This window comes from Lontra canadensis, unplaced genomic scaffold, assembly GCF_010015895.1.
Source record: "Lontra canadensis isolate GAN:19392208 unplaced genomic scaffold, GSC_riverotter_1.0 scaffold154, whole genome shotgun sequence".
NCBI classification, from domain to species: domain Eukaryota; kingdom Metazoa; phylum Chordata; class Mammalia; order Carnivora; family Mustelidae; genus Lontra; species Lontra canadensis.
In genome coordinates this window covers 1899727-1917658 of record NW_022631148.1, presented here as the reverse complement: position 1 = coordinate 1917658, position 17932 = coordinate 1899727, and the positions used below count along the sequence as shown (strand labels likewise).

Sequence of the window (17932 nt, the reverse complement as noted above, 5' to 3'; positions counted from 1 at the left end):
AAATTGTGCTCTTCTTACATACCAATCCTCCCCATATCTTGTATGTCTGGGACTTGTCACCCTGGCCTGACTTGTTCAGATAATAAGCAAACCCAGACAGTAGACACATTCACTTTGTATTTAAATGTAATTTGGGTTGGGGGTGTGGGGAAAATTTCAGCAGTTTAGCACATTTCCATTTCTATGGTATTCATAGAAATCTATAGGTTTTTAAGTTTTTTCTGCAGAACTTGGTATGAGACTTAATATAGACCGTAAGAACATGGCAACCATTTCTAGAGCCAAAAAGAAAATCCAATTACCAAAACATCAGCAGTTGACTAAAAGTCTCTGGGATGAGGAATCTCTTGAAGCCAATTCTTCTGAGCCTTTTTTCAGAACACCTATGCTCAGTGCTGAGCTACATACTTTGGTCCTGAGGATGCACCCCCCTTCTCCCATCATTTCACTAGCTCCCCATGTCTAGCCACAGACATAGCCTGGGAAAGTCACTGCCTTTGTGGTTCACTTTGCCAAGGAATCCACAGAGTCCTGTTTCTCAACTCATTCAGTTCTCACAGTCAAAAAGCACCAGTTTTATTTAAGTGGTGACTCACCTCTATGCTGTTTTCCCAAGGGAAGAGTGGTTAATTTTATCACCTTTGCCAAAATGGCAGCAAAATGCTTCTCCCTTCCTCCTATAGTCCCTCTGACCACAGAAGGACATTTTTTGCAAGCGTTAGAATTGATCTACAGGAATAGGATAATTATCAAGCTACAGTTAAACATCAAGCTAGATGTTTCATTTTTTTTTCCAATAAATGTTCATGGAACATCTAAAATGTACCAAGCACAGTGTTGTTCAATGTTAATAATGACAGTAACTATTAAGTGCTAAACACATTAAACATTTATTAAATGCATTACATGAGGTACCCTTTATGATGGGCACTGTTATTATTTTCATTCTACAAATGAGGAAACTGAGGCACTGTAAGTATGGTAATTTACCCAAGATCAGAAGTGAGTAGCGGCAGAACTAAAATTTATTTGTTTATTTATTTCTTTATTTAATTTTAGACACAGAGAAAGAGAGGGCATGTGTGAAGTGGGACAAGGGGCAGAGGGAGAGGGAGAGAATCCTGAAGCAGACTCCCCACTGAGTGAAGAGCCCAACACAGGTCTCAATCTCAGGACTCCAAGATCATGACCTGAGCCAAAATCAAGATTTGGAGGCTTCACTGACTGAGCCACCCAGGCACTCCATAAAACTAGGATTTAAATACATATCTGCCTCCATAGCCCAGAAAGTGTCGCTGCCCTCACATGCAAGAATTCAACTATTAAAAAAAGACAGTGGTGAGCATTATAAAAAAGAACACAGTCCTGTGATGGGAACATGCGTTAAACTGGGGTGAAGGTAGAATGTTCAGGGATGAAGTGATGTTTAAGTTGAAGACAAAAAAAAAAAAAAAAAAAAAAACCCACTACCCAAGGTTGAGAACAGATATATAGGAGAGGGGATTGAGTGGGACTATACCATGTGGTGAATGTGACCAATGAATAAGGTTTCTGTGTGAGCCCACCAAGAGCACTTGTGGTTTCATTCTGTTAGAGTTAAGTCCAATCAATTGTACTTTTCCAATCACATATCCAAGTTGACTATAAGCTTTCATTGTCACTATCAATCAGCTGAAAATTACTTGAGCAGAAGAGTTAAACTACATCAAGCAACTGAAAAACTCCAGTTATAACTGGCTCATTTGAAAGAGGAACAAAGACAGCTTAAAGCACTTGGACCTCACATAAACACAGACCCAGCCCCCAATTTAAGCAGTGTCAAGTGTTTCCTTACCTTGAAATAAGTTATTTAGCTTTCTCAGACTTAATTTTTCTCATCTCCAAAAAGGGACTAACAATACATCTTATTGTTTTGAGGGTTAAAGAGACCCAGGGGAATTAATAAATGAATGAATGACAGCCATATTTCTTTTTCTTTCCTTTTTTTAAATTTCAATTCAATTAGCCAACTTATAGTACATCATTAGTTTCAGATGTAGTGTTCAATAATTTATCAGTTTCATATAACACCCAGTGCTCATCACATCATGTGCCTCCTTAATGCCCATCAATCAGTTACCTAATCCCCATCACTCAGTTACCTAATCCCTCACTCACTTCCCCTCGAGGAACCCTCAGTTTCTTTCCTATAGTTAAGAGTTTCTCATGGTTTTTCTCCCTCTCTGATGACTTCCCACTCTGTTTTCCCTCCCTTCCCCTATGATCCTCTGCCCTGTTTCTTATATTACACATATGAGTTAAGACCTTATGATACTTGTCTTTCTCTGACAGACTTGTTTTGCTCAGCATAGTACCCTCCAGTTCCATCCACATCAATGTAAATGATAAATATTCATTCTTTCTGACAGCTGAGTAATATTGCATTGTGTATATATATACGACATCTTCTTTACCCATTCATCGATGGACAATCTCAGCTCTTTCTACAGTTTGACCATCACTGTCAATGGACATCTCAGTTCTTTCCACAGTCTGACTATTGTAGACATTTGACAGTCATATTCCTACCAGAAGAAAAAAATCTCAAACTTAAGATGAAATTTCCACCAAAATTTTAAGAATCTGTTTTCAGCTGATGTTGGTTGACAGACTTCTGTGTAATTCCAGGTTTTCAGTATTACTGACAGACTGCTGTGACAACTCTGGTACACAATTCCAGATGGGCACATGCCAACTATTGCTTGAGTATGTATGTAGGAGTTGAACCTATAAATCAAGGTTATTGGAAGTTCAAGATTATTAGATAATGCCTAATTATTTTCCAAAATAGTTTAGTTAATATATACTTCCAGCAGCAATGTAACATACATCCCATTTGTTCATATCCTCTGGATCACATGGTAGTCTCAAACTTCTTAATTTTTGCAAATTAAACAAATGTAGAATGTTATCTCATTGTGGGTTTCCTTGGGATTTCCAAAATTACTAATAAACTGATTATCACTCCACATGTTTATTCACCACATCTTTCTTTTGGCTGAAATGCCTGTTAGTATCATTGGCCCATTTTCCAATTGTCTCTGTTTTCAACTTACATAAGGTCATTATTATTGTAAGCAATAATCATTTGTAACTTAAATATCTTGCAAATGTTTTCTAGTCCTTACATTTATTTTAAGGTTCTTCCCATTAACAGCATTTCAGAGTTTAAATATTGGTGTTTATATATATTTTATTTATGAAAAAAGGTTTTTTTGTTTTCTTTGAGAAAAAAATTGCACACCTCAAGGTCACAAAGATATTCGCCTGTATTTTCTTCTAAAATAGTTGATGTTTGGCTATTGATATTTAAATTCTAAAACTAACTGATGTTAACTTAAATCTTTGTTAAACCCAAGTCTTCATAGATATGCTCCAGCTTTCTTCTAGAAGACTTACAGCTTTTACTCTTATTTTATGTATATGATTCACCTCAAATTAATTTTTTATGTGATGTGACTTACAAGGTAAGGTTCATTATTATCCATATGAATATTTACTTACTCCAGAACCTTTTGGTGGAAAGACTTTTCCTTTCTCCATAACTCTTTTGACAATGTTTTGTGAAAATAGATTAATTCTGTGTGTGCTGGCTTATTTTTGAACTCTCTATTCTGTTCTATATATCTATAGATTTGTATATATTTATCTTATGTTGATTGTTGTATCTTTATATGAAGTCTTGGAATCAGGTAGTATAAACTTTCCAAAGCTCTTTTGCATAATCTCTTAAGTTTATTCCTAAGTGTTTTCATTTTTATCTAATGTCAATAGTGTTTTGCAATTTAATATTCCAATTTTTTTATTCTTGGTACAGAGAACATATTTTCATATATTGACCTTTTATACAGCAATATGTATGGCTACATTCACTTATTATGCAGTCATGATTTTTCTACATAGAAAACCACAAAGTTTGGAAATACATAGTTTAATTCCCTTCCAAACTATATCATTTTTTTTCTTCTTTATTGCCGTAAGACCTCCAGTCTTTTCAAAAATAGTTCAGAAAGACACTAAACTAGCAAACAAGTACACCCCACCAAAAAGCCTCCTTCATAAAGTCAGGACAATACAAGAGTGTCTACTCTAAATACTTCCATTCAACATTTCATTGCAAGTTCCTACCATGGAAATTAGGTTTAGAAAATAATAATAAAAGGCACCCAAATTGAACAGAAAGAACCATCTGTATTTGCAAATCAGGGGAATTCAAATAAAACTCACAATAAGATACCAGTTTACATCTTTCAAGTAACCATATTTTTTTCCAAAAAAGGAAATTAATAAGTGTTGGCAAGGAAGGAGTAATTAGAAATCTGATATATTACTTATAGGAATGTAAAATGGTCTAGAGGGACACCTGGGTGGCTCAGTCAGTTAAACATCTGTCTTTAGCTCAGGTCATGATCTCAGGGCCCTGGATCAGGCTTTCTGCCCAGTGAAAGCTTTCTTCTCCCTTTTCCTGCTTCCCTCCCTGCTTTTACTCTCTCTCTCTCTCTCCCTCTCTCTCTGTGTAAATAAATAAATAAATAAATATTTTAATAAATAAATAAATACATAAATAATAAAATGGTCTAGAGATGTGGAAAAACAGTTGGTGGTTCCTCAAAATTTAATTTTAAATTATCATACCACTCAGCAATTCTACTTCTAGATATATGCCCAAAAGAATTAAAAACAGGTGTTCAAACATATTTGTACAAAAATTTTCATAGCAGCAACATTCACAATAGCTAAAAGGTTAAAACAGTTCAAATTTCTATCAACTGATCAATAGATAACTAAATTGTTGTATACCCATACAGTAGATTATTATTCAGCCATAGAGAGTAATAAAATACTGTTACACACTACAACATGGATGAACCTTGAAAACGTTATGCTAAGTGAAAGGCAGACACAAAAGCTATATACTGTATGATTCTATGCATATAAAATATCCATAATGAACAAATCTGTAGAAACAGAAAACAGGTTAGTGACTACAAGGGGCTAGGAAAGGGGAGAAATAGAAATTGACTATTTAACTGGTATTGGGTGATATAAATGTTCTACAAGTAGGTAGTTGGTGATGATTGCACAACATTGTAAATGTACTACATTTGTGATGAATTGTAAAGTTTTAAGTGTTTAAAATGGTAACTTATGATATGTGAGTTTTACCTCAATTAAAAAAGAAAATCACAAGACAAAAAAAATTTTGAAAGAAATAAAATTGAAAGCACAACATATCAGAATATCTAAAAGTATTAAAAGTCCTTAGATGAAAACTTGGACCATTAAATGTACATATTAGAAAAAAATAATGTCTAAAATCAATTATCAAAGATTTTGACCTAGAGAGGTAGAAAAATAAGAGGAAAGTAAGCAGAAAGTAGAAAGATAGGAAATAATGAGGATAAGAATAAAAACTGATTAAACCAAAAATGAAAAACAGTAGAAAAAAATCAATGAAACAAAAAGCTGGTTCTTTGAAAGGCTTAAACAAAATTGACAATGTCTTAGCCAGCATAATGAGGAGGAGGGGACAAGGAAGGAGGAAATGTGAGAAAGGATAAGAGAGAAAAATATAGGCAGATTACTCATATCAAGAATAAAGGATGGGACACCTGGGTGGCTCAGTCAATTAAGTGTCCACCTTTTGATTTCAGCTCAATTCATGATCTCAGTGTTGTGAGATAGAGCCCAGGGTTAGGACCCCATTGGGTGTGGAGCCTGCTTAAGATTCTCTCTCTCTTTCTCTCCCTCTGCCCTTCCCCCCACCACTCACACATGTGCACACACACTCTTTCTCTTAAAAAAAAAAAAAGAATAAAAGATAATACAGTATTACAGATTCTACAGACACTAACAGGATAGTAGGAAATATTATGACAAATTAAAGCCAAAAAATCCAACAACCTAAAAACCAATTATTTTAAAAGTATTACAAAATCTGACTGAAGAAGAAATAGAAAACCAAAATAGTCTTATATCAGTAAAGAAATACAATGTGTGGTTTAAATCCTTCTCAAAACTAACTCCAGGCCCAATGGCTTCACTTTTTAATTACGTATTTTTTACTTACTATATATTTTATAAAAATAAGTATTACTGTTTTCCTTAGCTACTGCTAAGATTCTCAGTCCTTCAGAAGAGGGTAAGTCTACATTGTGGTGAGGCCCTAACTTCATGCTGAAACTAGCACCAAACCCAGCAGGGCCCACCCAGCACTTGCACACACTATCACCTGTGTTTCAGACCTTACCTGCATCTATTCAGCCCTCATCCTGTACCACAATATGGTGAATGTGGGAAAGATCAATGACATCATTAAAGCAGTCAGTAGAACCTTTCTGGCCAGGCTTGTTTGTAAAGGCCCTGGCCAATGTCAACATCAGGAGCCTCGCCTGCAACATTAGGGCAGGTGAACCTGGCCAGCAGCTCCCACTGCATCAGCAGGAGGTCCTTCTCTCTCTGCCATCACTGCCTCAGCTGAGGAGAAGAAAGTGGGAAGAGAAAGAAGAATCTGAAGAGTGTGATGATGGCATGAACTTTGGTCTTTTTGACTAAAACTTTTTTGGAACATGTTCAATAAAAACTGATGGACCCAAGAAATAAATAACTAAATAAATAAAACTAATCCCATACAAACTCATTCAAAACATAGAGGATAAAACATTACGCGAATCATTATATGACCCTGCATTCCCTAAATACTAAATGACATTACAAGAAAGAAATTGACAGACACATATCCATTATGAACATGTGCAAAGGACATTTAACAAAATACCAGTTAGTCGATTCCATCAGTAATTTCTTTCTTTTTTTTTTTTAGCACTCTCTTTATTTACTCTTATTTTTGGAAATTACCCCAAGGCGACATTCAGACAGCATCAGAAAAACACATCTCACAATCACAGTAATCCCTTGAAGCATCTATTCCTATTTGGTTCATATCTTTTTTTTTAATTTTATTTTTTATAAACATATATTTTTATCCCCAGGGGTACAGGTCTGTGAATCGCCAGGTTTACACACTTCACAGCACTCACCATAGCACATACCCTACCCAATGTCCATAACCCCACCCCCCTCTCCCAACCCCCCTCCCCCCATCAACCCTCAGTTTGTTTTGTGAGATTAAGAGTCACTTATGGTTTGTCTCCCTCCCAATCCCATCTTGTTTCATTTACTCTTCTCCTACCCCCTTAACCCCCCATGTTGCATCTCCTCTCCCTCATATCAGGGAGATCATATGATAGTTGTCTTTCTCTGATTGACTTACTTCTCTAAGCATGATACCCTCTAGTTCCATCCACATCATCGCAAATGGCAAGATTTCATTTCTTTTGATGGCTGCATAGTATTCCATTGTGTATATATACCACTCTTCTTTATCCATTCGTCTGTTGATGGACATCTAGCTTCTTTCCATAGTTTGGCTATTGTAGACATTGCTGCTATAAACATTCGGGTGCACGTGCCCCTTCAGATTACTACGTTTGTATCTTTAGGGTAAATACCCAGCAGTGCAATTGCTGGGTCATAGGGTAGTTCTATTTTCAACATTTTGAGGAACCTCCATGCTGTTTTCCAGAGTGCTTGCACCAGCTTGCATTCCCACCAACAGTGTAGGAGGGTTCCCCTTTCTCCGCATCCTCGCCAGCATCTGTCATTTCCTGACTTGTTAATTTTAGCCATTCTGACTGGTGTGAGGTGATATCTCATTGTGGTTTTGATTTGTATTTCCCTGATGCCGAGTGATATGGAGCACTTTTTCATGTGTCTGTTGGCCATCTGGATGTCTTCTTTGCAGAAATGTCTGTTCATATCTACTGCCCATTTCTTGATTGGATTATTTGTTCTTTGGGTGTTCAGTTTGCTAAGTTCTTTATAGATTTTGGGTACTAGCCCTTTATCTGATATGTCATTTGCAAATATCTTCTCCCATTCTGTCAGTTGTCTTTTGGTTTTGTGAACTGTTTCCTTTGCTGTGCAAAAGCTTTTGATCTTGATAAAATCCCCATAGTTCATTTTTGCCCTTGCTTCCCTTGCCTTTGGCGATGTTCCTAGAAGATGTTGCTTTGTCTGAGGTCAAAGAGGATGCTGCCTGTGTTCTCCTCAAGGATTTTGATGGATTCCTTTCTCACATTGAGGTCCTTCATCCATTTTGAGTCTATTTTCGTGTGTGGTGTAAGGAAATGATCCAATTTCATTTTTCTGCATGTGGCTATCCAATTTTCCCAACACCATTTATTGAAGAGGCTGTCTTTTTTCCATTGGACATTCTTTCCTGCTTTGTTGAAGATTAGTTGACCACAGAGTTGAGGGTCTATTTCTGGGCTCTCTATTCTGTTCCACTGATCTATGTGTCTGTTTTTGTGCCAGTACCATGCTGTCTTGATGATGACAGCTTTGTAATAGACCTTGAAGTCTGGAATTGTGATGCCACCAACTTTGGCTTTCTTTTTCAATATTCCTTTGGTTATTCGAGGTCTTTTCTGGTTCCATATAAATTTTAGGATTATATGTTCCATTTCTTTGAAAAAAATGGATGGCACTTTGATAGGAATTGCATTAAATGTGTAGATTGCTTTAGGTAGCATAGACATTTTCACAATATTTATTCTTCCATTCCAGGAGCATGGAACATTTTTCCATTTATTTGTGTCTTCCTCAATTTCTTTCATGAGTACTTTATAGTTTTCTTAGTATAGATTCTTAGCCTCTTTGGTTAGGTTTATTCCTAGGTATCTTATAGTTTTGGGTGCATTTGTAAATGGGATGGACTCCTTAATTTCTCTTTCTTCTGTCTTGTTGTTGGTGTAGAGAAATGCAACTGATTTCTGTGCATTGATTTTATATCCTGACACTTTAATGAATTCCTGTACAAGTTCTAGCATTTTTGGAGTTGAGTCTTTTGGGTTTTCCACATATAGTATCATATCATTTGCGAAGAGTGATAGTTTGACTTCTTCTCTGCCGATTTGGATGCCTTTAATTTCCTTTTGTTGTCTCATTGCTGAGGCTAGGACTTCTAGTTCTATGTTGAATAGCAATGGTGATAACGGACATCCATGCCGTGTTCCTGACCTTAGCAGAAAAGCTTTCAGTTTTTCTCCATTGAGAATGATATTTGCGGTGGGTTTTTCATAGATGGCTTTGGTAATATTGAGGTATGTGCCCTTTATCCCTACACTTTGAAGAGTTTTGATCAGGAAGGGATGCTGTACTTTGTCAAATGCTTTTTCAGCATCTATTGAGAGTATCATATGGTTCTTGTTCTTTCTTTTATTAATGTGTTGTATCACATTGATTGATTTGCGGATGTTGAACCAACCTTGCAGCCCTGGAATAAATCCCACTTGGTTGTGGTGAATAATCCTTTTAATGTACTGTTGAATCCTATTGGCTAGTATTTTGGTGAGAACTTTTGCATCTGTGTTCATCAAAGATATTGGTCTGTAGTTCTCTTTTTGATGGGATCCTTGTCTGGTTTTGGGATCAAGGGGATGCTGGCCTCATAAAATGAGTTTGGAAGTTTTCCTTCCATTTCTATTTTTTGGAACAGTCTCAGGAGAATAGAAATTAGTTCTTCTTTAAATGTTTGGTAGAATTCCCCCGGGAAGCCGTCTGGCCCTGGGCTTTTGTTTGTTTGGAGATTTTTGATGACTATTTCAATCTCCTTACTGGTTATGGGTCTGTTAAGGCTTTCTATTTCTTCCTGGTTCAGTTGTGGTAGTTTATATGTCTCTAGGAATGCATCCATTTCTTCCAGATTGTCAAATTTGTTGGCATAGATTTGCTCATAGTATGTTCTTATAATTGTCTGTATTTCTTTGGTGTTAGTTGTGATCTCTCCTCTTTCATTCATGATTTTATTTATTTGGGTCCTCTCTCTTTTCTTTTTGATAAGTCTGGCCAGGGGTTTATCAATCTTATTAATTCTTTCAAAGAACCAGCTCCTAGTTTCGTTGATTTGTTCTATTGTTTTTTTGGTTTCTATTTCATTGATTTCTGCTCTGATCTTTATGATTTCTCTTCTCCTGCTGGGTTTAGGGTTTCTTTCTTGTTCTTTCTCCAGCTCCTTTAGGTGTAGGGTTAGGTTGTGTACCTCAGACCTTTCTTGTTTCTTGAGAAAGGCTTGTACCGCTATATATTTTCCTCTCAGGACTGCCTTTGTTGTGTCCCACAGATTTTGAACCATTGTTTTCATTATCATTTGTTTCCATGAATTTTTTCAATTCTTCTTTAATTTCCTGGTTGACCCATTCATTCTTTAGAAGGATGCTGTTTAGTCTCCATGTATTTGGGTTCTTTCCAAATTTCCTCTTGTGATTGAGTTCTAGCTTCAGAGTATTGTGGTCTGAAAATATGCAGGGAATGATCCCAATCTTTTGATACTGGTTGAGACCTGATTTAGAACCAAGGATGTGATCTATTCTGGAGAATGTTCCATGTGCACTAGAGAAGAATGTGTATTCTGTTGCTTTGGGATGAAATGTTCTGAATATATCTGTGATGTCCATCTGGTCCAGTGTGTCATTTAAGGCCTTTATTTCCTTGTTGATCTTTTGCTTGGATGATCTGTCCATTTCAGTGAGGGGAGTGTTAAAGTCCCCTACTATTATTGTATGATTGTCGATGTGTTTCTTTGATTTTGTTATTAATTGGTTTATATAGTTGGCTGCTCCCACGTTAGGGGCATAGATATTTACAATTGTTAGATCTTCTTGTTGGACAGATCCTTTGAGTATGATATAGTGTCCTTCTTCATCTCTTATTATAGTCTTTGGCTTAAAATCTAATTGATCTGATATAAGGATTGCCACTCCTGCTTTCTTCTGATGTCCATTAGCATGGTAAATTGTTTTCCACCCCCTCACTTTAAATCTGAAGGTGTCTTCGGGTTTAAAATGAGTTTCTTGTAGATGGGTTTTGTTTTTTTATCCATTCTGATACCCTGTGTCTTTTGATTGGGGCATTTAGCCCATTAACATTCAGGGTAACTATAGAGAGATATGAATTTAGTGCCATTGTATTGCCTGTAAGGTGACTGTTATTGTATATTGTTTCTGTTCCTTTCTGATCTACTACTTTTGGGCTCTCTCTTTGCTTAGAGGACCCCTTTCAATATTTCCTGTAGAGCTGGCTTGGTGTTTGCAAATTCTTTCAGTTTTTGTTTGTCCTGGAAGCTTTTAATCTCTCCTTCTATTTTCAATGATAACCTAGCTGGATATAGTGTTCTTGGCTGCATGTTTTTCTCGTTTAGTGCTCTGAATATATCATGCCAGCTCTTTCTGGCCTGCCAGGTCTCTGTGGATAAGTCTGCTGCCAATCTAATATTTATACCATTGTATGTTACAGACTTCTTCTCCCAGGCTGCTTTCAGGATTTTCTCTTTGTCACTAAGACTTGTAAATTTTACTATTAGGTGATGGGGTGTGGACCTATTCTTATTGATTTTGAGGGGGGTTCTCTGAACCTCCTGGATTTTGATGCTTGTTCCCTTTGCCATATTGGGGAAATTCTCTCCAATAATTCTCTCCAATATACCTTCTGCTCCCCTCTCTCTTTCTTCTTCTTCTGGAATCCCAATTATTCTAATGTTGTTTCATCTTATGGTGTCACTTATCTCTCAAATTCTGCCCTCGTGGTCCAGTAGCTGTTTGTCCCTCTTTTGCTCAGCTTCTTTATTCTCTGTCATTTGGTCTTCTATATCGCTAATTATTTCTTCTGCCTCATTTATCCTAGCAGTGAGAGCCTCCATTTTTGATTGCACCTCAGTAATAGCCTTTTTGATTTCAACTTGATTAGATTTTAGTTCTTTTATTTCTCCAGAAAGGGCTTTTATATCTCCTGAGAGGGTTTCTCTAATATCTTCCATGCCTTTTTCGAGCCCAGCTAGAACCTTGAGAATCATCATTCTGAACTCTAGATCTGACATATTACCAATGTCTGTATTGATTAGGTCCCTAGCCTTTGGTGCTGCCTCTTGTTGTTTTTGTTTTTGTTTTTGTTTTTTTTGTGGTGAATTTTTCCGCCTTGTCATTTTGTCCAGATAAGAGTATATGAAGGAACAAGTAAAATACTAAAAAGGTGGCAACAACCCCAGGAAAATATGCTTTAGCCAAATCAGAAGAGATCCCAAATTGTAAGGGGGGGGGAGGGGATAAAAAGAGGTTCAGAAAGAAAAAAAAAAGAAAAAAGAAAAAAGAAACAAATAAAAAAAGTAAACCAATAATGAAAAAATATAAAAAGGAAAAATATATATATATATTAGATAAACTAGTTAAAAAACGTTAAAAAAGAAAAGGGTAAAAGTTAAAAAAAAATTAGCAGAAGAAGAGAAAAAAAATTGAAAAAGAAAAAAAAATTAAATTAACTGCAAGGCTAAAGAATCATGGGGAGAAAGCCATGAGTTCCGTGCTTTGCTTTCTCCTCCTCTGGAATTCCGCTGCTCTGCTTGGTATTGAAACTGCACTCCTTGGTAGGTGAACTTGGTCCTGGCTGAGTTTCTTGTTGATCTTCTGGGGGAGGGGTCTGTTGTAGCGATTCTCAAGTGTCTTTGCCCCAGGCGGAGTTGCACCGCCCTTACCAGGGACCAGGCTGAGTAATCCGCTCGGGTTCGCTTTCGGGAGCTTTTGTTCCCTGAGCGCTTTCCTAGAGTTCCAGAGGACGGGAATGAAGATGGCGGCCTCCCAGTCTCCGGCCCGGAGGAGCCCAGAGCCTGGAGCCCCACTCCTCAGTGCGCCCTCAGAGAACAGTGCCCAATTACTCCCGTCACCCTGGCCTCAGGCCGCGCTCCAAGCTGACCGAGCCTGCGACTGGTTCAAGGTAACCCCGAGCTTAGAGCTCACTCCTCAGCTCCGTCTCTGTAGCCAGCTTCCCCGTTCTAATACCTGTAAGCTCTGCGACACTCAGACACCCCCGATCCTTCTGTGACCCTGCGGGACCTGAGGCCACACTGACCCCAGTTAAGCCTCTGGAGCGATGTCCCTCAGTGGAACAGACTTTTAAAAGTCCTGATTTTGTGCTCCGCTGCTCTGCTGCTTGCCAGGAGCCGGCCCTTCCCCCCACGGTCTATCTTCCTGTAGCTTTGGATTCACTTCTCCGCCAGTCCTACCTTTCAGAAAGTGGTTGATTTTCTGTTTCTAGAATTGCTGTTCTTCTCTTCGATCTCCCATTGGATTTGTAGGTGTTTGCAATCTTTAGATAAGCTATCTAGCTGATCTCCCGCAACCTGAAGTAGTCTCAGCCTGCTACTTCTCCGCCATCTTGACTCCTCAACAAATATTTTTGAGCCCAAGAAATGTATCAGTCAGGTTGATAGTTGCTGGCCCCTCAGTGGTGAACAAAAGAGAACCAGTTTCTGCCTCCACAGAGTTTAGAATCCATTGAAAGTCTCCCAGGATGTAACAGAAAATTACAAGTATAAATGATAAGAGAGCAGAATCACAAGGTGCTATGAAACCATATTGGAGGGATACAGGATCAAAAGAAGATGCCTAGATGAAAAGATGTAAAAAACAGAACGCAGTGGTAAAAATAAGTCCACTGGTACAATGAATAGGAATGGGATTGGTGGACTGTCCTAGAAGATGGAATACATAACAAAGGCCAGGAGGTGAAAAAGAGTACACCGGAAACCTAACCAATTCAATATGGTAATCAATTCAAAAACACTGGAAGTTTGTTTTTAGCTAGTGAATGATGCAGTTAGATTTGAGTTGTAGTGGGGATGCCTGGGTGACTCAGTTGGTTAAGCATCTGCCTTTGGATCAGGTCATGATCCTAGGGTCCTGGGATCAAGTCCTGTATGGGGCTCCTTGCTTAGTAGGAAGTCCACTTCTCCCTCTGCCTCTGCCTGCCACACCCCCTGCTTTGTGCTCACTCACTCTCTGTAAAATAAATAAATAAAATCTTTAAAAAAAAAAAAAAAAAAGCTTTGAGGGGAGCCTAGGTGGCTCAGTCATTAAGTGTCTGCCTTTGGCTCAGGTCATGATCTCAGGGTCCTGGGGTTAAGCCCTGCATCAGGCTCCCTCCTCAGCTGGAAGCTTGCTTCCCTCTCCCACTCCCCCTGCTTGTGTTCCCTCTCTTGCTGTGTTTCTCTCTGTCAAATGATTAAATAAAATCTTTAAAAAAAAAAAAAAAGCTTTGAGTTTTAGAATGGTAACTATGGCTACAGTGTGGGAAATGGTTTGAAGGGGATGAGACTACCCACAGGAGAGTAGTTAGAGGTCACAGTGGTGATTTGGGTGCAAAAGGATTGAGGTCTGAAGTCTGGTGGTGCCAGTGAGGAGGCAGAGTTTGGTGGACACAACTGTGTCCAATTCCCATCTCAAAGTCTGCATCTGGGGAGCCCAAACTAACACAGAGATAGAAACGTGCTCAAGAAATACTTGGTACTACAAATAAAAGAATTTGATACAGGATAAAGATTTTTTTTTTTTTGCTTTTTTTTTAATTTTTTTTTTATTTTCAGCATAACAGTATTCATTATTTTTGTACCACACCCAGTGCTCCATGCAATCCGTGCCCTCTCTAATACCCACCACCTGGTTCCCCCAACCTCCCACCCCCACCCCTTCAAAACCCTCAGATTGTTTTTCAGAGTCCATAGTCTCTCATGGTTCACCTCCCCTTCCAATTTCCCCCATTTCCCTTCTCCTCTCTAACTCCCCTTGTCCTCCATGCTATTTGTTATGCTCCACAAATAAGTGGAACCATATGATAATTGACTCTCTCTGCTTGACTTATTTCACTCAGCATAATCTCTTCCAGTCCCGTCCATGTTTATACAAAAGTTGGGTATTCATCCTTTCTGATGGAGGCATCATACTCCATAGTGCATATGGACCACATCTTCCTTATCCATTCGTCCGTTGAAGGGCATCTTGGTTCTTTCCACAGTTTGGCGACTGTGGCCATTGCTGCTATAAACATTGGGGTACAGATGGCCTTTCTTTTCACTACATCTGTATCTTTGGGGTAAATATCCGGTAGTGCAACAGCAGGGTCCTAGGGAAGCTCTATTTTTAATTTCTTGAGGAATCTCCACACTGTTCTCCAAAGTGGCTGCACCAACTTGCATTCCCACCAACAGTGTAAGAGGGTTCCCCTTTCTCCACATCCCCTCCAACACATGTTGTTTCCTGACTTGCTAATTTTGGCCATTCTAAATGGTATAAGGTGATATCTCAATATGGTTTTAATTTGAATCTCCCTAATGGCTAGTGATGATGAACATTTTTTCATGTGTCTGAGGATAAAGATTTGAGAGAGGATTCATCAATGATATCCAGTTTCTAGAGTAGATTACCAAATGGATGGAACAGAGAAAAGATTAATGTTTTTTTAATGTGTTGGATGACCTTTAAGTAACAATGTACAATTAAATATATGTTTCTGATCCTCAGAAAGATGTAGGCCACAGAAATGTAGAAAATTTGAACACATAGATGGCCAATAAAACCATAAAAGTAGAGGCACCTGGGTGGCTCAGTGGGTTAAGCCTCTGCCTTTAGCCCAGGTCATGATCTCATGGTCCTGGAACTGAGTCCCACATCAGGCTCTCTGCTCAGTGGGGAGCCTGCTTCTCCTTCTCTCTCTCTGCCTGCTTCTCTGACTACTTGTGCTCTCTGTCCCTCTGTCAAATAAATAAATAAATCTTTAAAAAAAATAGAAGTATTAGATATCAGCTATGAAGAGTGTGATTTGGTCAACTATGGGTGGTCCTCAGTGGTCTATCAAATAGCCATTTTTATATTTTTAGAAAGAAAACAAAAAAAAATTGATCTTAAAATAGAACTCTAGAGGTGCCTAGGTGGCTCAGTGGGTTAAGCCTCTGCCTTCAGCTCAGGTCTCGATCTCAGGGTCGTGGGATCAAACCCCACATCAGGCTCTCTTTTCAGCAGGGAGCCTATTTCCCCCCCCCCTCTCTTTCCCTCCCTCTCTGCCTACTTGTGGTCTCTGTCTGTCAAATAAATAAATAAAATCTTAAAAAAAAAAAAGATGCCTGTGCCTCAGGCCATCACTTAAAAAAAAAAAATTAGAACTCTAAAAATGTCAGTTGGTCTATTATTAGAAATTCAGTGAAACACCAAACCTATAAAATAAAAACAGGCTATGAAAGAAGTTTTTAAAAATCAGACAGACATCAAAATTTTTGCCAGCAAAAGTAGAAATTGGGAGTTAATGAAAAAAATTTTTTAATGTTCTCAAGGGAAAGGACTGTAACAACTAATTCTGTATCATGCAATACAGAATTCAAACATGAGAATAAAATAAATAGATTTTCAGACATACAAAGACTCATAAATTTAATTGTTCAAGAATTAAACCTCCGCAAACTGAATTCAATGGATTCAAAAGATCATACACCATGACCAAGTGGGATTAACTCTGGGATGCCAGGTTAGTTTAAAATATGCAAAAAAAAATCAATCTGATACATCACATTAAGACCATATGATCATCTCAATAGATTCACAAAATTGTATTAACAAAGTTCAACAATCTTTCATGATAAAAATTCTCAACAAAATAGATTTGAAGGAAATTGCCTCAACACACATGCAAAAAAAAAAATGATCTGTGAAAATCTCAAAGCTAACGTGATGATCAGTGGTTAAAACTGACACATTTTCCCCTAAGATCCAGCACAAGGCAAGGAAGCTCATGCAACTTCTATTCAACATAGTACTAGAAGTAGCAGCAAAAGCCATCAGACAAGAAAAATAAATAAGGGCATCCAAACTGAAAAGAAAAAGGTAAAATTATCTGTTTCTAGATGACACGATCATATATATAGAAAACCCTAAAACCTACACACACACACACAAACTATAAAACTAATAAATGAGTTCAATAAAGATGTAGAATACATACAAAAATTATTTGCATTTCTTTACACTAACAATAAACTATACAAAAAGGAAATGAAGAAAATAATTCCATTTATGATAGCATCAAAAAGAAAAAAAATACTTAGGAATAAATGTAATCAGTAAGTGAAAATTCTTCACACTGAAAGCTATAAAACACTGATTGAAAAAATTGAAAAAGACACAAATAAATGGAAAGATCCCATGTTAGTGGATTAGAAAAATTAATATTGTTAAAATGTTTATATTACTCAAAGCAATCCATAGATTCAATAAAATGCCTATCAAAATTCAAATGGCATTTGTCACAGACATGGAACAAAGAATCCTAAAATATATCTGAACCATCAAAGACCTTGAATGGCCAAAGCAACCCCAGAAAGGAGACAACGCTGGAGGCATCACACTTTCATTTCCTGATTTCAAACTACTATATTTCAAATCAGTAGTAATCTAAACAGTATGGTACTAGAATAAAAATAGACACCTAGATAAATTGAACAGAATTGAGAGTCCAGAAATAAACACTTGCATATGCAGCCCCTTAATATTTGACAAGGATATCAAGACTTCTCAATGGGGAAAGGATAGTCTCTTCAATAAACGGTATTGGGAAAATATTCACATGCAAAAGAACGAAATTGGATCCTTATCTTGTACCACATATAAAAATCCATTGAAAATCAATTAAAGATCAAATGTGAGACCTGAAGCCATAAAACTGCTAGAAGAAAACATACAGAAAAAGCTTATTGACATTGGCCTGGGTAATGATTTCTTGGATATGTTTCTCATCTCAGCTTGTTCTACATGGCTTCCAAGAGTGCCTGCTTGGGGGAGGAGGATGGAGAAACATCTGGTGGTGCTGACACTGCCACCTCCATAGATGATTTCCCAATGAGTTTCAGAGGCACTTCTGCAGGCAAATTCCAGTGAATCACACAAGCACTCAGAGATCAGGTTCTCAGTTCAGTGGATCTGCACCTTAGTTGGGGTGGTTTCCACCAGCCTTGGTCCAT

The 17932-nt window shown here is 37.7% G+C and overlaps 1 pseudogene; it reads left to right on the top strand.

Annotated features, from left to right (window-relative positions):
- Positions 1-4987: 4987 nt before the first annotated feature.
- On the top strand, positions 4988-6594 carry LOC116859389 (annotated as a pseudogene).
- The last annotated feature ends 11338 nt before the right edge of the window (positions 6595-17932 follow it).